The sequence below is a fragment of the Genypterus blacodes genome, unplaced genomic scaffold, assembly GCF_046128005.1.
Source record: "Genypterus blacodes isolate CSIRO-AG114 ecotype Tasmania unplaced genomic scaffold, CSIRO-AGI_Gbla_v1 ptg000195l_1, whole genome shotgun sequence".
Classification (NCBI taxonomy): Eukaryota; Metazoa; Chordata; class Actinopteri; order Ophidiiformes; family Ophidiidae; genus Genypterus; species Genypterus blacodes.
The window spans coordinates 45,285-62,047 of NW_027466995.1; the positions used below are offsets into that span (position 1 = coordinate 45,285).

The following is a 16,763-nucleotide window of genomic DNA, read 5'->3' on the forward strand; positions in this document are numbered from 1 at the left end:
GACAACTTCCTCCCACGTCCACAGTTCCCGGCCGACCTCCACGAGCGCGCACGGACGGACGCACGCTGGAGCCGACTCCTCTCACACACCCACACAGCCATTATAACCAGCATAAACAAGAATGACAAGTTGAGATTAATGAAGGGCCCAGCAGTGACAGACCAATTTAATTGTCAACCATGATGGCTGTTGAACTCCGCCAGTGTATTTATACAAGGTTACCCTAGTGCCTTAAAATGTTGCTAATTGATCATGACCAATAAGTAATTAGAAAAACTGATAGCGCGTCCTTCCTCCGCACGTGTCAAAGGCGCACGGGGAGTCACATGGGGCCGCGGGCGGAGGGGCGAGCGAGGCCTGACAGTAACAAGTGAGCGGAGAGAGAGAGAGAGAGAAAGAGAGAGATTGGAGATAATGTGTTTGAGCTATATTGCTGTAGTCATATCAGCAGAAAGACACACACACATACACGCTGGAGGCCATTTCTGTCTTTTAAGATGGAGTTTCCCGTCATTTTTAAGAATTTACAACTGATTATTATGAGTGATAGGATTAAGATGCAAAACGTGAATCTTACATCAATGTTTGCCTGTTTGAATTCCGACCGCCTTGGTTCATATCTTTATATTATATTATAATATTTCAAATGTTATAAGTACACTATGATATCATCAACTGAGAACAACAAATACATCATAAACTCCAGTTGTGTGTTTGTGTGTGAAGACGTAGACAATATATGGGGGCTATAACATAACAAACGCTTTGTGAAAGGGAAGATACAAGGAGAAGAATACAGCCCACAGTGTTTGTGTTAAAGAGTGTTTATCCTCTATGCCCACTTATCTCCTGCACCATCACAGTGCTTGGAGCTCATCCCAGGATTCACTGGATGAGATATAAAAATAAAAAAAAGCACTCTCTCACTGAACACTGATCACAGTCCTTGACAACATCTCTCTCATGCAGGGAGATGAAGCGATATTCTGATCCAGCTGAAGCCAAGCACAGGAGTTTGGCACCGGGTCACTGTTTCAGCTGTGACATCATTCTTAAGAGCAAAGGTTTGATGCATACTGACAATATGACATATTTCAAACTCAGTGTGCACAAAGTGACTGACACGAATAAACATCTAGAATAAACATCCTGAACTGAGCTTTACACAGTGATAAGTCGTATCCTATGACAACACTAAGAGTAGATACCAAACCTCAACATTTCCCTGTGCATTCAACCTAGATTCAATTACTCCCTCACCTTCTCTCTCTCTCTCTCACTCTCTCACTGCCTTAACCTTTCCTGTGCTCCCCCCGAACCGGCGCAGGTCTGATCGCGGTCCAGCTCCCAGGTGGTTTCACCGAGTTATTCTAACCACTGAGAGCTGACAGTGGCCTTGGCTCCCCGGCTTGGCTTCACGTCCTCCTCTGGCAGCCCAAGGCCTGGCAGGCATTGGCTCACTGGGAAAGAATGTGTGAGAGAAAGACAGTGTAAATAAATACTGTAGGGACTGACGGTGACACCACAGCACAGGGGAGACCCCGGTGTTAGAAAGTGGCTGGAGAGCTGATTTATAACCCACCATGTGTGCCAGACATATTCCTACTGATGCTCTGGTCAGGGCTTGGGAGGCTATAAGCAGGTAGCACTTTTCATAGTTTCAATTCTTTTGCAAACGTATGAAGAGGATAGATTATAGAGGAGCTAGAGGCTTTGTTTAATCACCCCTGGATCACAGTGGAAGTGCTTCATAAATGTTCAAACAGCAGGCACACTCACCTGCCTTTGTTTAGAGATGCCTTCACTGGTAACTGGAAATAGGACCAGACAACTGTAAGCCATGCAGCCGCTGTATGAAACAACTTTCACTCTCTCGCTGATCATTAATGACATAAATACCAACTTTCAGACCAGAGTCGCATTGTGAAGTACTCAAATAATACCTGACTGATTTCCATATATGAATCCAGACTACATCCGATCAGAATCGCTGTGCTTTCTTCCTGCCCAGAATCAGCAAAGTAAGCTAGATTAGAGTTAAGGCAACATAAGTGCATGTGTCACTGATACAAGTTTGTGGCAGTGTGTAGTTTAAAGCACCTGTCAGCACTGCACAGGGTGGCAATACAGGGAAAGACATGTTTGAACTAAAATAAAGAGAAGTTATTTTGACCCCACCACACACCAAACAGCATTAACTCTTTAGAGTGACACACCGTGACAGCAGGAAATGGAAAACGCGCGGCGCAGTAACATCTCTTCCTATAGACGTCGTTTGTGTTGGCACTTTCATCGATAGTTTTTACATCCCAGCTGTAAGTGCGCAGCGCTTAGCTCAGGCATCGCTAAAAACATGTATTTAAGATGTGATTGCTACCCTCCCCGTTTTCCCAGGTTGTCTTCTGGCCTGCTGTTAGCGTAGAGGCTAATGATATCCGGGGGGCTGAGCGTGCTGAGTGTGTTGGTACATGTCTGCGTGTGTGTACGTAGGGGTAAAAGGTGTTCACCCTACCACTTGCTGAGTTGATATGAACCTCTGCAGACACCTAGAGTGAGGCGGGAGGGTGTGACCTCACCCCTGACATAGGAGCTCACACCTGTCACACACATTAACGCGCGAGCACACACTCACACACATGCGTATAAAAAAATGGAGTCTTGCACATAGACACAGACATCTGACTTCCAGTGTAGACACATGCACAAAAGCACACACGTAAACACAACCTCCTCATCCCTGTCTGCCACCTCCCGGCCTCCCGTTGCCAGCCGGCTGGCTAACACAGTAGGCACTGTCAGATAAGAGGATATGCACGGGCTCCGTTTCAAGGTAAGGTGTGTAACAACAGAGGAAATGGTGGAGCTAATTAAAGTCTCATCACGTAAATAAAACATGAGGACATACATTACAGGAGACGCAGGTAATAAGCACATGTATTAGGTTTGTTCAAGAAGTACAGTAGAGTAAGAGCAGTGACAAAGTATCCTTCAGAGCACGTTGGCCTCTGCAACGGTCTTCATCATCCAAAATAAACACTGCAATGTTAAATATTGTAAAATAGAAAAGGTTTGTGTGCAGGATAAGACCTTAACTAACAATGACAGCATATTCAGGCGCTAATAATAGAGCGACCGTCTGGGTAACGGCGTCCAAGATGTCCTGCATTACTGCGCTGATGACATAGCAAATGTGTCGTTGCGAGGAAGCGTCTGAATAGATATTTTAATCGTCTGTTTCCCATTGTTGCCTGTTACTATGATGTTTCACTTTCTTACTGCCAAAGAAATGCCTGTGTGTATCAAAGAAAGTAAAAAGGTGAAAAGTGAAAAAGAGAGATGAGCCAAAACCAATTCAGTCTCTTTTGATGATCCAAAATAAGCACTTGACCAAAGCTAACATCATAGACTGGAGCTATATTTATGGTGCAGATAAAATATTTATATAGTGAGTCATAAAGTCTGGTCCTGGAAAACAGCTGCAGGGCTGTGAGACACTGCAACATTCTGGCAATTAAAATACTCCATTTCTCTGCCAGGATATGCTATTATACATAGGCTACTATTTATGGTATACTGCAAGGAGGAAAAAGCATGCGGCTCCCACAAATTAATGATGGTAATATGCGAAAACAAATGACAGAATAGTATATGTAGAGACATTCAAGCAAAATAAGTCAAAATAGCCGGATAGATGGAATCGGAGCAGTATTCCCTCCACAAAGCCATGTAGGAGGAGAAATGGTATTCCAGACAGTGGACCCATTCCAATCAGGGTTAAGACTTTTTTGTGTGTTCCTCTGTGTAGTTTGATGTCAGTTGAGAGCTTGTTAGACGTTATCACTGCTGCCAAAGTTTGCGTGGATGGAAGGAAACGCGCCCCGAGGGCCTGAATGAGTTTAGAGTGCTGTACAAAGTTTAAGACTGCAAAGCTCACAGTGAGGAGCAGAGAAGAAGTCCATCAACTCTTGGAATAAACGGAAACCTCAAATAAACACACAAATGCCTCTAAAGATAACTGTGAGAGTTTAAAGGCATCAGCTACAGCAGACACTGCAGGCAGTAACAACTCCCTCATCCTGACTGCAAAGGATGAAGTATTCAACCAAACCAATACTGGGCATTAACCAATTCTGATGGGAAACCCCAGTTAATATTGTTTTAATTTGTTAGGGAGAGTTGAGTCTGCAGTGCACAAAACATTACAAGAAAAGTTTGTGTCTTATCTACAAATCTTTGCCTTCAGGCTCACTAACACTGCACAGCGGCGCTGCTTTAAAACTTGATCTTTAGTAAATAATGGATTGTGGCGCACTATCAGGTACAGGGAGGTGGACTGACCTTGGTGTCCCAGACTAAACATTGGCCTAGCGGCAGGGATGAGTTATGTCTATTCTGGTCTATAGTTTCATGATTTCTAATGAAAAGCAGCTAATTAGCGATGAATAAAACATGTCAGGGCTATCGGTGGCTGTACAGCCGGTGTTTGGTATCAGATGGGGGATCCAAGATCAAAGTTAATAATGGATTGTATTTAGAAAAGAACTGTTTCAAGAGCTCGTGTAGGAGACAGACAGACAGACAGACATCCAGCTACCACAGCCAGCAGCATGCCCAGTATGTGTTCATGCCCACTAATATGACAACTCTAGAATTCTTACTGTTGCTTGCTGGGCATCATCAAATGTGTACAAGCTGACATGGTTAAATAGTTGGGAGAGGAGAGCAGCACATGGCAGAGACCTTGAGAAAGATTTTGAGGTTAAAAGCATTTCCGAACCCTTCTTCTTTTTTTTAACAATGTCTGCTTTGAAATTCAACACACGGGACAAATGAGACAAAATACCACTGAGATCCAGAGGGAAGTGGCAGAGATGCAGCAGGAATCAGGTCGTGTTTGATGTTATACACATTATGTACAGAGGAATGGAGGACAAAAAAGAGCATTAATGCAACGGTGAAGAGATTCTCTCCCAAGTCTTATTCATTAAACATACAAAGTTCTCACACTTGAAGTGAATCTCCCCTTGAGATGAAATTCTAATGTGATATTAAGAGAACTGGGACAATGGCATCTTATTACCATGAAGCTGAGACAGGCAGGCAGGCAGGCGGCCCTGTGCTCTCTATGCAAACACAAACACGGCGTCTGAATATATTACAAGCTGCAAACGCTGAAGATCTTCCAGTTTACATGCACACTATTCTCCAATTCCTGTCTGTACTGCGATTAAGTTTAAAATACATTGTAAGACATATTGAATATATGGATAGAATTAATAGAATCAATCAATCTGCATAATCAGCATCTGAGAGGAAGCTGGTGGGGAAACACATGGTTTACACCAGTTCTAAACTAATGATCTCCTATATGCATATGTAAATGGATTCTGTTACATAATCTAGGGGTGTACAGTGCATTCCTTAATCGGAGCAGAATTGAAGTTTTGCACAAGCTCTGCTTCCACCAATACAGCAAACTTTATACGTTTGTGTTTAAACTTTACACTCACGCCACTTGTAGGTTCACTTGTGTGTGTGCACAGGTTGAAATTGTATCTTTAGTCTTGACCGAGGTTCAGCTCTCAAGACGCACTGACGTTAAATTAAACAGAGACGACACACATCCAGCCAGCACAGGCTGCTGTAAGCCGACTATGTCCACAACACTGTACGCAAAAATGTAAATCATCCACAGCATCTGTTTATTTTTTCATTTACATATTAATCATGTAAATCCATTATAAATCACTTGTGTGAGTGTTTACCGTGTATGTGTGTATGAATGTACACACCGCAGCGAGTCTCCCTAACAATTTTCCCAACCTCTCGTCACCTTTGGAGTGAAAAGTTTATCACCTTGGAACCACATCTGCAAGCAACGCGTCTCATGCCCCCAGTGTCACCCGACTCCACTGAAAACAGCCAATTAGATGTAAATAAACACATGTTGTTTGTTACCTTAAGGCAGAATACAAGTCTCACAAAATGTCACCGTCATCAAATCCCCTAGGTGTGGTTTCAACTTAATTTACCTAACATCTGTTGTTTTGATGTGTCCCTGTTTCAGTGATGTGACACGAGCAGTGGTACAAAAAAGGCGTTTGCCAATGTAAGCAGTATTTTTATTAGCTCGTGACATAAGATTTGTTGTCTAACATTCAATATCGAAAAGGATAAAAATTAAGGATGAAAATACATTTAATAGAGATGTTTATTATCACATTAAGATGATTATAGCACACGGGTCATCGAGGATAGAGAATGAATTACACACGGAATAAAGCAACAGCATCTATGAAGGCAAACTAGAGATTGAGTTAGAACTATACTTACATTTTAAGCTGAACAACCAAGGTGGGGTGAAAAGCGAAAGGTGGAGTGTGTGTGTGTGTGTGTGTGTGTGTGTGTGTGTACAAGCGTGCCTTTGTGTTTATAATCTCAACACTTAATCATATCAACTGGGATGACAGTTCAAACTTTAACTTTAGGAGAGGGGAGTGGTTGTTAACAGGAATTCTATGTCTGTGTGTTTTTATAATCTCCACACAATTGTAACAGGGATAAAATGGATCTTAATACCAACGGTGGCGTGAAGCAGGCGTGCCTGGTGGCCTGCCAAAGCCTCTGATGACTGAAGAAAGGTCACCCAGTGTGTGAAGCCATCACCTCATGACAGCTACGCTGTTAAGGTTTAATTCTGAACTATTTCTATTATTATTCAGATATAATTACATACACATAAGCTATAAACAGGCTTAAGTGATCCATGAGGTCATGTGGATTAAGCAGGGTTTCTATTTATTGGTCTCCAAAGTAAAGGTTCCTTCTGTAACACGACCTCATCCACGTTTTTTTTCTTTTAGTCGTAAAGAAGTCATTGTCAAAATGTTGGTGTACACTCCACCTTTCTTCTTTTGTCTGCCTCTGGCCTCAGGTGACAGCTCCTCTGCTGAGCTTTGTGGGATGGAAAAACCTCTTACACATGTTACAGTAACACTTGCCATGGTGTATACAAAGTATTCCATTTGCGACTATCTACATTTGTATACAATGTCCATTTTCTTCAGAGATCTTCATCATGAGGAAGGTTTTCTCTTCTCTCTAAAGCGTAACGTTGTTTTCTGCACTTTGCTCGTGTCTGACCAGTTTAGCTAATACTACAGCTTTGGCAAACTGCTAGCCGCCTCACTAGCTAGCTAAACGTTATATTACACTAAAGTTATGTTATTTTACATACAGTAGCCTTTCAACAGAAGAGATTAATGATAATGCTGGATGCAGTCACCAAATGTTTGGTGTCAAAAAAGTGCCACAGTCTTAACATGTCCATTTGGAACCTGAATAATATTAGCCCCTTTTAGCTAGACTAACGTAGCCTGATTTAGATCTTGGTTTGACTATTGCGTGTGTTTATATATTCATATCTTGGTCTGACTAATGGCCTTAGACGAACATGAGAACATTGCTGTGCATGTAAACATAGCTACTGTACAGTGACACTTAACTGCACATGAAGCAGAACATGGCTGCTGGGGAACTAATACCTCAAAGCAGGACGGCCAAACCTTCTTATGAGCGGAATTGACCCAGATACATAAACTAGGACTGAGTCACTTCAGGCAAACACCAGCTCTTCTCCTGCTCCTCCGTCTACCATTGTGGGCCTTGGCGGTGGAATTAATGACCATCTCTAAGTGTGATACCCACAGCCAAATGTGAGCCTGCTCTACTACAAACCTTTCTTCCACTGCGTAATTTATTACATTTAAATTAAATCCAGTGAAATTCAATATTTTAATTGAATGTTTAGAGCCTGAGTGTTCAGTGATAAATTTCCATTGGCGCCCTGTGCTCCGCTATCATGTTTCTTGGCCTAATTACATTTGCATAAATGATGTTCGTCATTATTATCACTAGTTGGGTAGACACCAGAGGGGTGAAAGAAGGAGCTGTGTGATGGGATGGAGCAAGGACGGGCTGAAAGGACACGGACAGCAATGAGACCTTTTTTGTGATGACCCACAAAAGTGCCGAGGATACTGAGGATACATGTCCTGCCACTGCAGAGTGAGAGTGGTGGGTCTCTGTCCCCAGAAAACCATTGACTTGTGAGACTAAATGGCAACACTTCACCTGAGAGAGGATGGAGCCTATTGAGGCAAACTATCAGTGTGTGTGTGTGTGTGTGTGTGTGTGTGTGTGTGTGTGTGTGTGTGTGTGTGTGTGTGTGTGTGTGTGTGTGACCTATTGTCTAAGATCAATGGAAAATAAATTTATATCATCTTGATAATGTCAGGCAAATCTAATGTAAAGACAGAGCAGTTTATTTTGTGCTGACCTTTATGTGTTGTTAATTTATCATTGTTACAGAAAGGAGAGTTTATGGAATGTCACATATTATTACTTGGGGTGAGGTGCAACACTACAGAACCGTCAATCTGCTCATGGAATCCTGAGACATGGAATCCTTTAACTTCATAAAACAGTACTTAGTTATAAATTAACAAGTACTAATCACAGAGTATTGCACTATTTAGGTTATCTACAAGCTTGTGAGCCTACATGCTTCTCAGGAAACTGACACACTTATCAATACGTTCAACTCTACAGCAGAAATCCAACATCAATAAAAGCCACAGCGTGCTAAGGATGATGAATCTAGCACACATCACCCCCCCATTAACCCACAGTGGGTCCCCGTCAGACTTATAACCGATTGCAGTAGGTAAGGTGATCCCTGGTAACAGTAATACCACTTGTGGTCATATGTACACAGTGCTTGAGACCTCTCAAGTGGGTGTCAGCCGTTGATGCAGGGAGGGTGTGGGAACAATATGTTCTCAAGAAGGAGAGTGGGATGAGACGAGATGAACGAAGCAGAAAATGGAATGTCCTCCAATCTGAAATTAAAAATCAAGGTCACCTGGATTTGGACTCATATGGTTGGAAGCCTGTTGTGTGGTCGCAATTGGCTAATTACATGTTGTTTAACGAATTCTTTGCTGCTCTCTGTGCCACTCTGCCTCATTTAACCCTTTCTATCTCTGCTCAGCTATCCTTGACTCTCATATGTTTATGTACGGTGTGTACAGACAAATGGAGCTGGAGAGATGAGAGTGCCACTTTCTCCTGAAACGTTCGATTTTACAATAACAAACTTGCAGGGGAGATGTGCACACCCGTTCCAGGCATTTCAAAGTTTGTGGTCAAAGCCACTTATTCCAAAAGCACCTCTCTGCTCCAAGTGATACAAGCCACCCCATTATGGCTAACATGCCTACTTCCTTTCTCACAATTACTTAGAATTACTGAATGTGTGAAACAACTGCCCTGACTCCTACAGAAATAGACACAATAGTGAGTTAATTGGCGAAATCTTAATCACGTAAATGTGTCATCATCTACAGGTGACAGGGGCTACGTTCAGGTGCTTGAATAATGAGATTAAACATCAGTTGTGTGGTCTTGAGTGATATGTATACTGAAGGGAATGGCTTCCAGTGTTGGGAAAAGGTTGCTTGTACTGCCAATCGCATTAGAACAACACTTAGATCTCCAGAGGATTAAACATGTCACTCTGTCACTGTTGGATGTGTGCTAACACGCCAGCAATCAACAATTAAGTAGTGTAACAAGGCTTGGTTACTGTGGGTTTACTATTGTGGAGTCGATCTGTTCCTAGTGGTGAAATGAATGAATGCAGCCTCATTAACAATTGGCGTGTTGTACTTTGTTTCAGTTAATGTAAAGTAATACTAATACAAAATGTTTCCTTTTCGTATCAATCACACACATGAGCCTAAACCCTCTGTAAGCTGAAGCTAAATTTTTTCAGTAAATGAAGCAGGAAGTTGGTGCCACATTACACGTGCCATGTTAGGGAGCAACACTCTGCGGCGCACAAGTATGATGTTTCATATGAGCTGTAATTCTTCCTACTATTGCAAAATGAAACTAAATGAAAATAATCAAATAGAGCTCCAAAATGTTAAAGGGAGGGATTTCTCAGGATGACATCAGGCTCTTGTTTTTATAATGTCTGCTGACTCTTGATTAACAGGCCACTCAGATATTCACCCAGAGGACTTTTCAAGAGGAGTAGCCAGGCTTTGGTTTTACTGAGAGACCGGATCCTATTAAGAACTGCCATGTAAGAGGTTTCCTCCTCTCTTCCACGGAAATGTCTGCTGTAATGTCTCCCCTTCTTTACCACTTTGGAATTCTGCCCTACCACTCTCACTCTCTCTCTCTCTCTCCCTCTCTCTCTCACTTGTCCTCTCCCATGCTGAGAAAAGTAAGTGAGAAAAATGATTAAATCATATTTTGAGCTGGGCGGGGGCTGGGCAGGAGAGATGGGGACTCTTAAAACAACACTGGGTACATCGTCAAAAGGCAATTTTAGCGCTCGGGTTACAGCCACTGACGGGCCGTTACAGAGCGCCCCATGGTGTAGGGCTGCTGGTTAAAATATGAGTGGGTCTGAGAGGACCTCCTTATAGTGATTGAGGAGGATTCCCCACTGTTCAAGGCTAGCTGGAGGTTAGAGCCCAGAAAGATTCACAGCACACCGCTCTGCTGGACAGGATAAACCTGTCCTCCAGAAACCCCCCAAACAATGCCAGTACTATTCTGGGCTACGAGTTGAAGTCAATATCTTACATGGAATTTCCCAGATTAAAGCACAAGAGAGACAAATAGGAGAGCAAATTAAGGTAAACTCTGATTTGACTGATTCTAAACGCATGTGATGGAGACTTATCTTATAGGGAGGCCAGGCATTCTCATTCCCCAACAAGAGCCAGGAAACTGATAGGATCATTTGTCCTTCTACAGAAGCTCCTGTCGCCACCAAACCTTTGTTGGACTTAAAGCGCACACTGTAGAGGGTGGGGAAGCCCAGGAGACCCTGGGAGTAGGATTACTAGAAAATCCCCTCCCTTGGGTCTGATCCCCACTTCCCCCCCCAGGATGGTCCAAAGACGGCCCGTACGGGTCATGAAAGAACGCTGCAGTTCATGATAGCGAGGTAAGTGGCACCATTGTTAACAGGGGACATACAGCAGGGTATCATGAGGTTAAGTGTCCTGCAAAAAAGGGCCTATTCTTCTAATTCAATCCCATTCTTATCTCATCCCTACACACACACTGACACTTCTCAAAGTCTCGGACACTCTTCTTTGATATGATCCTTTATTTGATTGGGTTATGGGTTTTCTTGGGGGGGGGGTTCATTGCTGGACACTTCAAAGTAGAGGCTTGTGACAGGCGCTTACAGTGAAAGGCTGTCAGTGGCCGACTTCAAACGCTGCCATATAATGCCACACTGCCATAAGCATCTACCTGGGCCTCCCGTTATGATGTGAAGATGATATGCCCCCTCTGACTCCACACAGCTCGGCTCTAACAGGCATTCCTTTCCTGCTCCAAGCCTTTGAGTACAGGTGGACACTTAACTGTGGGTCCATTCTGATTATGATGGTAGTCAAACGAAAACATATTTTTTTTTATATTTTCTTATCTTTTCTTATGTTACATTATATCTTTTTTACTTTTTACCCTACAAAACTTTCTTGTTCAACATTAAAGAAATCATTACTTTGTATTTGTAGAGGGTCTGTTTACATTAAACTTTCAGTACAGAAAGTGTCAGGGGTCATGATGTCAATTTCTAAGTAAACAGTGTATTGATTGATATTAGTGGGTGTAGAATGAAATCATTGAATTGGTTTAAATTTTTTAGACTTTGTTATGACTTGTTAAATGTCTTCTGTTGCTAATTGAGGTTGGACTGTGTTTGGTCTGTTCTGTTCTGTTTTTTCTATACATGTGTGTGTTCTCCTGCAGAATCTGAAAGACGATGTCATTCTGTGTTGTTTGATTTGATTTTTAATGAGATTAATGAGCACTGTCACTTGTAAAAGGAGAAACATAATCTAATAAATGAATGTTTCTAGCTGCCTAATCACAGTATGATGGCACTCATCCAAATTTATGCTGTAAGTCGCGTCCACTCAGGGTCAAAGGAAGACGCACATGTGGACATTTCTCACAAGTCTCCCGTCCTCACTTGTCACCATCCTTGCCTCTCCCTCTCTCTCCTTCCGCCCAAACACAACTTTCCCCGTCACAGCATATTAAAAGTGGTTTACATGTGCATGTCCAAAGCCATGAATATGGATGTGACCTCTTTCTTTGGTGCCTGGCCGCCCGCCTAACCTCTCGCCGGCACCCCCCAGGCACAAGACACTCCTTCTCAATGAGCACAGCGTGCAGAGGAGACAGCGCTTCATCCCTGCTGGAGACACGCACACGGTCGCACACACACCGCCAGGAATTACACTCACACACGTAGGCGCACATGCATACACACACAGAGACACACAGCCAACTCTCTCATGCTCTCACTTTTTCTCTGCTGCCTCCCTCCGCTGACCTTTCACAATGTGTTTTACATAAAAATAAAAGAAGAAGGGGGTAGTAAAAGCCTGAAGACTGCAGGGAAGGAGGATGCTGATTTATAATTCATGTTTGTGACACCTCTAATGAAACAGTGGCCCCTGGTCCCTATGTCTTTATATGTGGGAGTTCAGGGCAGTAGATACATGCCTTTGTGCACGTTAACATAGTATATCTGTGTGTGTGTGTGTGTGTGTATTCATCTGTTAATCTGTTCGAGTACATTTGTGTAAATGAATGTTCTCATCTGGACATCACCTCGAAATGGAAAGTTTAATTTACTAAATGCAAAATATAATAAAGAAAAACATGATGTGAGGCCGTTTTGGGATTTTTTCCCAGGAATTCACGTCCATGTTTCTTCACATCACACTACACAGACATTATCCACCAATTTCAGTCAAACAAATACTTTTTAAAACCAATAATAAAAAGAATAACACTTTTCAAGACACTTCAAATCATAAAAACAAAAAAAAAACAAGTTAAAAACTGTAATCTACAGTATGTGCCTGGTGCAGTGACATAATAAGTTAGCACATAAAGCAGTAAACATGATTCCATTCGAAGACATTTCTAACAGATAAAGACGCTCCATATATCCTCTATTAAAAAAATTACCACTTCAGCATCTCGCCTTCATAATGGAGAAAAATCTTTGCACGCTTATTCTTCAAAGCCCTGATTTGGTCACTTTAATTGGTGTTCTGTTATCTTGTTAAGACTAATTAGACAATAGTGAAGGTGACGGTGGGTTTGGCAATTAGCACAGAGGAGACGAGCTCCAGCTAATCATGCCTGGCTCCTCCGTGGCACGTAGGACGCGAGGCTGGCACATAGCGGCACACCCACCACCCTGCAGGGGGAGCGAGGGGGCGGAGGGTGTAAACAGTATTTGTTTGAGGTTCACACACGTGCATTGTGATTTTAACTGAGAAGTGTGTGTGTGTGTAGGTAGAATGTGTGCTGGTGATGAGGTGCTATTATCTCTCTACTTTCTCACTTTTGAGCGCAGATCAAACACACCTACACACCTACACCTGAGAGCTGAGCTTGTTTTTGGAAATGAACAGCTACCACCTAATTCCCCAAGGTGAGGATAAGATATAAAAGGACATGTTGATTTGAAGTTAATTTCCAGCGTGTCAGACTGGCTTCTCATGTGCCAGACTGTACACTTTGTCGTAATCCAGCTTCCTTCCTTAAACAGCAATTTATTTGTCGTTAGGAGTGTTTTTCTTTTTCTTTCTTTTTGGCCGACTGAGTCTTTTCACTAGAGATTTTCAACTGCTTGCATTAAAGAAATATAAACCTGACCAATTCAGTAATTTTGCGGTCAACAGATGCTTTTCATCAGGCCCATTCAGGCTTTGTCGCTGGTACTTTCCCACATGAAATACCCTCATTGCCAAACTGAAATTTCCTAAAAGCTGAATGAGTAGGATGTGGAGCCCGCAGGAGAAGGAGGAGAAAGAGGAGGAGGGAAATTACACATTGTAGCTATTAATGTCCTTGAACTCTGGTCTTTCCCAAGCCGGGCGAACAATGCGGCCACTATGTGCGTTCGTGACACAGCAGGGACGCTGTGAGCGCTGTGGCACCACTACACCAACACAGTGGCATTGGCGAGCGTCTGCCAGCGGTCTGGGGTTGAGTCATGAGTCAAGCATGTCGCACCAATCTATGAATGTGTGTATACATAGAGGAGGAGGGTGAGCGGCTCTGCAATTGTTCGTGAGGAGGGCAGGATGTGGCAGAGTTCAACTGGATTCGGGCAAATGAGGCCCTCGCTCTGCATTTCTCACTCTCTCTCTCAGTCATGGATGCATGAATACACTCATTTGTAAAACAAGTAGAGTTGCCAAAAAACTATCAAGGCACCAAACAGGTGGATACACACATATTTGCATGCTATGGACACACAAAAGACAGATAAACTGCACTGTTACTTCTCCATGGTTGGATTGCATGCATACAAACACAAACACACTCATATATCATCTCTCTAAATGCAGGTTTCCCTCCCTGGCACAAGATGTGGCTTATGACCTAAGTGGAGAACATTCAAAACCCAAATTCCTTTGGCCACGATTTGTTTTCTTTCCCATTGATCACCAAGCAGCTGCTGACTGATACTCAGCGTAGCCAACGTAGCCGCAGTGTTTTCTTAGCATTTCAGACACGCAGACAGACAGGGTGAGAAAAGAGAGGAGGTGAGAAGTGGAAAAGAGAGGGCAAGATCTGAGGGAAAGAGTGTGTGGGAGAGGGAGAATAGCTCGCAGTCGTTTGCCATCCAGAAACACGGGGACCAATGGAGCATGAAGGTTTGTGGGCCAGATATTTTGGCCTGAAGGTCGCTACTTCACAAACCCGCTAGAAAAATCTGGGTAGTGAAAATATTCATGTAAAGCTCACTGAGTTCAGATTCTTGCATTTTGTTGTCTAAGATACATGGACATTTTAATTTTGTGTTATAATCTGATACTGTGTGTTGTCTTTAGCGCTTGTCCTCTTCCTCCATCATTCTTCTTACTAGAAATGAGGCTAATTTAACAAAGCAGCTACTGTTATTGTTTCTCAGGGCCACATGCTACCACTCCAGCTAATGATTGGCTCAACCAAAGGTGTTAACGTGCAAATCAGTTGAATTTGTAACGAGACAGTGACTGATAGCTGTTAGCTAATGAGCAAACGGAATCGATCAGTTATTTCAAGGGAACTGTGTCACACTAACGACAGCACACAAGTCCAGGACAACAGAGAACGTTCACTATCTTCAAGTTTGATTTTTGTATTTCTTATGTTATGAAACGTCTGGTTTGGTGGTGTTGATACAGCAAAAATAAATATTCAGATAGATTTAGATATGCAAATATTTAATGAGAATTTCCTGCCTTTGTACCTTGTGTCACATCCCTCACCTCTTCATCCTCTGTTCCCTCAGCACCCGAGCCATCATCTTCTTCCTCCAACCCTCCATCCCCTCTTTAATAAACGAGCGTTGCTGGTAATTGCCCAGTCTGGGACGACGTCATTACTCATTCAGATGTCCAATAATGCCGCAGCATTGCCCCCCCCACCTCCTCCTCCCCCCCCAACACACACACACACACACACACACACACACACACACACACACACAGAACAGAGGCTCGGTCGGTACACGCTGATCCATATCATTGATCTCCCTCCCGCCCTCCCCTCTCCCTCCCATACTCCATTTTTCATATTCAATGAGTGACTTGTAGATTTGGCCGCTCGATACAGATACGTCTCAATTAAGAGCAGTTCAGCAGGAGGCCAGGGTCTGTATTGACATTTTGGTGGACTTACTTTGCTGCACAGCCGCACCAAGGGACCCGGTCAAAAATTACAACTTGACAGAAAGTAGCTCTGAAATGAACTTGTGATGCAAGACGGCAGTATTTTAAGAAGATTTATGAAGTGAAAATGACGTCTAAAGCCTGGGTCAAGAATGAAAAAGTGGATTTCCATTTAAAAAAATTCTAGAATGAAAAATATCAAGAAATCCTTCAATAAATACCATTGTTTTGTTTGTTTGTTGTTTTGTGCATGTATCTGATCTGATCGTATGTCAGGCTTTTGTCAGTCTGGCTCGGACTCAGCCGTCGTAAAACAGAATAGAAAGGAGATTATGGGAAAAGAGAAGAGCCGGTTTTAACCCAAGCCCCAGAGCCAAACATAAAGAGACCACTGGCTAAGTAAAATGTAGGAATATGAATCTTTTATGGGGGGAATGAAGAGAGTAAAAGCACTCTGCTACATACAGCGCATGTATATATAGATTGGATTACAGTGTGTCTCGCTGCTGTAAGCCATAAATCTCCCAGACAGGACTGTAAAAGGCCCAGGATGAAGGACCTGATTGGGTTATTTTGACTGATCTTCAGTGGAAAAATAATTTTTTTTGCCTGTGGACAATGAATGATGGCAGACACTCTACAAGCCTGGGAAATTCACTGTCAGCTGAGTGTTAATATTAACTGTCCATAAAAAAAAGAGTGTTAGTCTGAGGAGAAAGGCTGCAGCAGCTTGACGCTGTGCAGACACCTGTGTGATATCACAGCTGAAGTGTGTTCATCGTCTCGGTAACAGCCACTGAGACCCTGCGGAGGATCTTTCAGTGCGTTTACACTCATGCATTATCAGACTTTTCCCACATTAAAACTTCTCATAATTAAACTTCAATCATTGTTTAATCATTTATAATCCCTAATTGCCTGTAAACAGCTGCTTTGAAAAATATATAAACACCTCTTCCCTTCTGAGCAGGAATTGTTAAGTAG

General features: G+C 42.8%; 1 long non-coding RNA gene across 1 annotated transcript in view; it reads right to left on the reverse strand.

The window, feature by feature from the left end:
- Positions 1-597: 597 nt before the first annotated feature.
- Positions 598-16,763, reverse strand: part of LOC143015360 (uncharacterized) — a 129,835-nt gene continuing 113,669 nt past the window's right edge. Inside the window, exon 8 of the long non-coding RNA XR_012965415.1 lies at positions 598-1,460. This is a non-coding gene — a long non-coding RNA (uncharacterized LOC143015360). The remainder of the gene's footprint in view (positions 1,461-16,763) is intronic.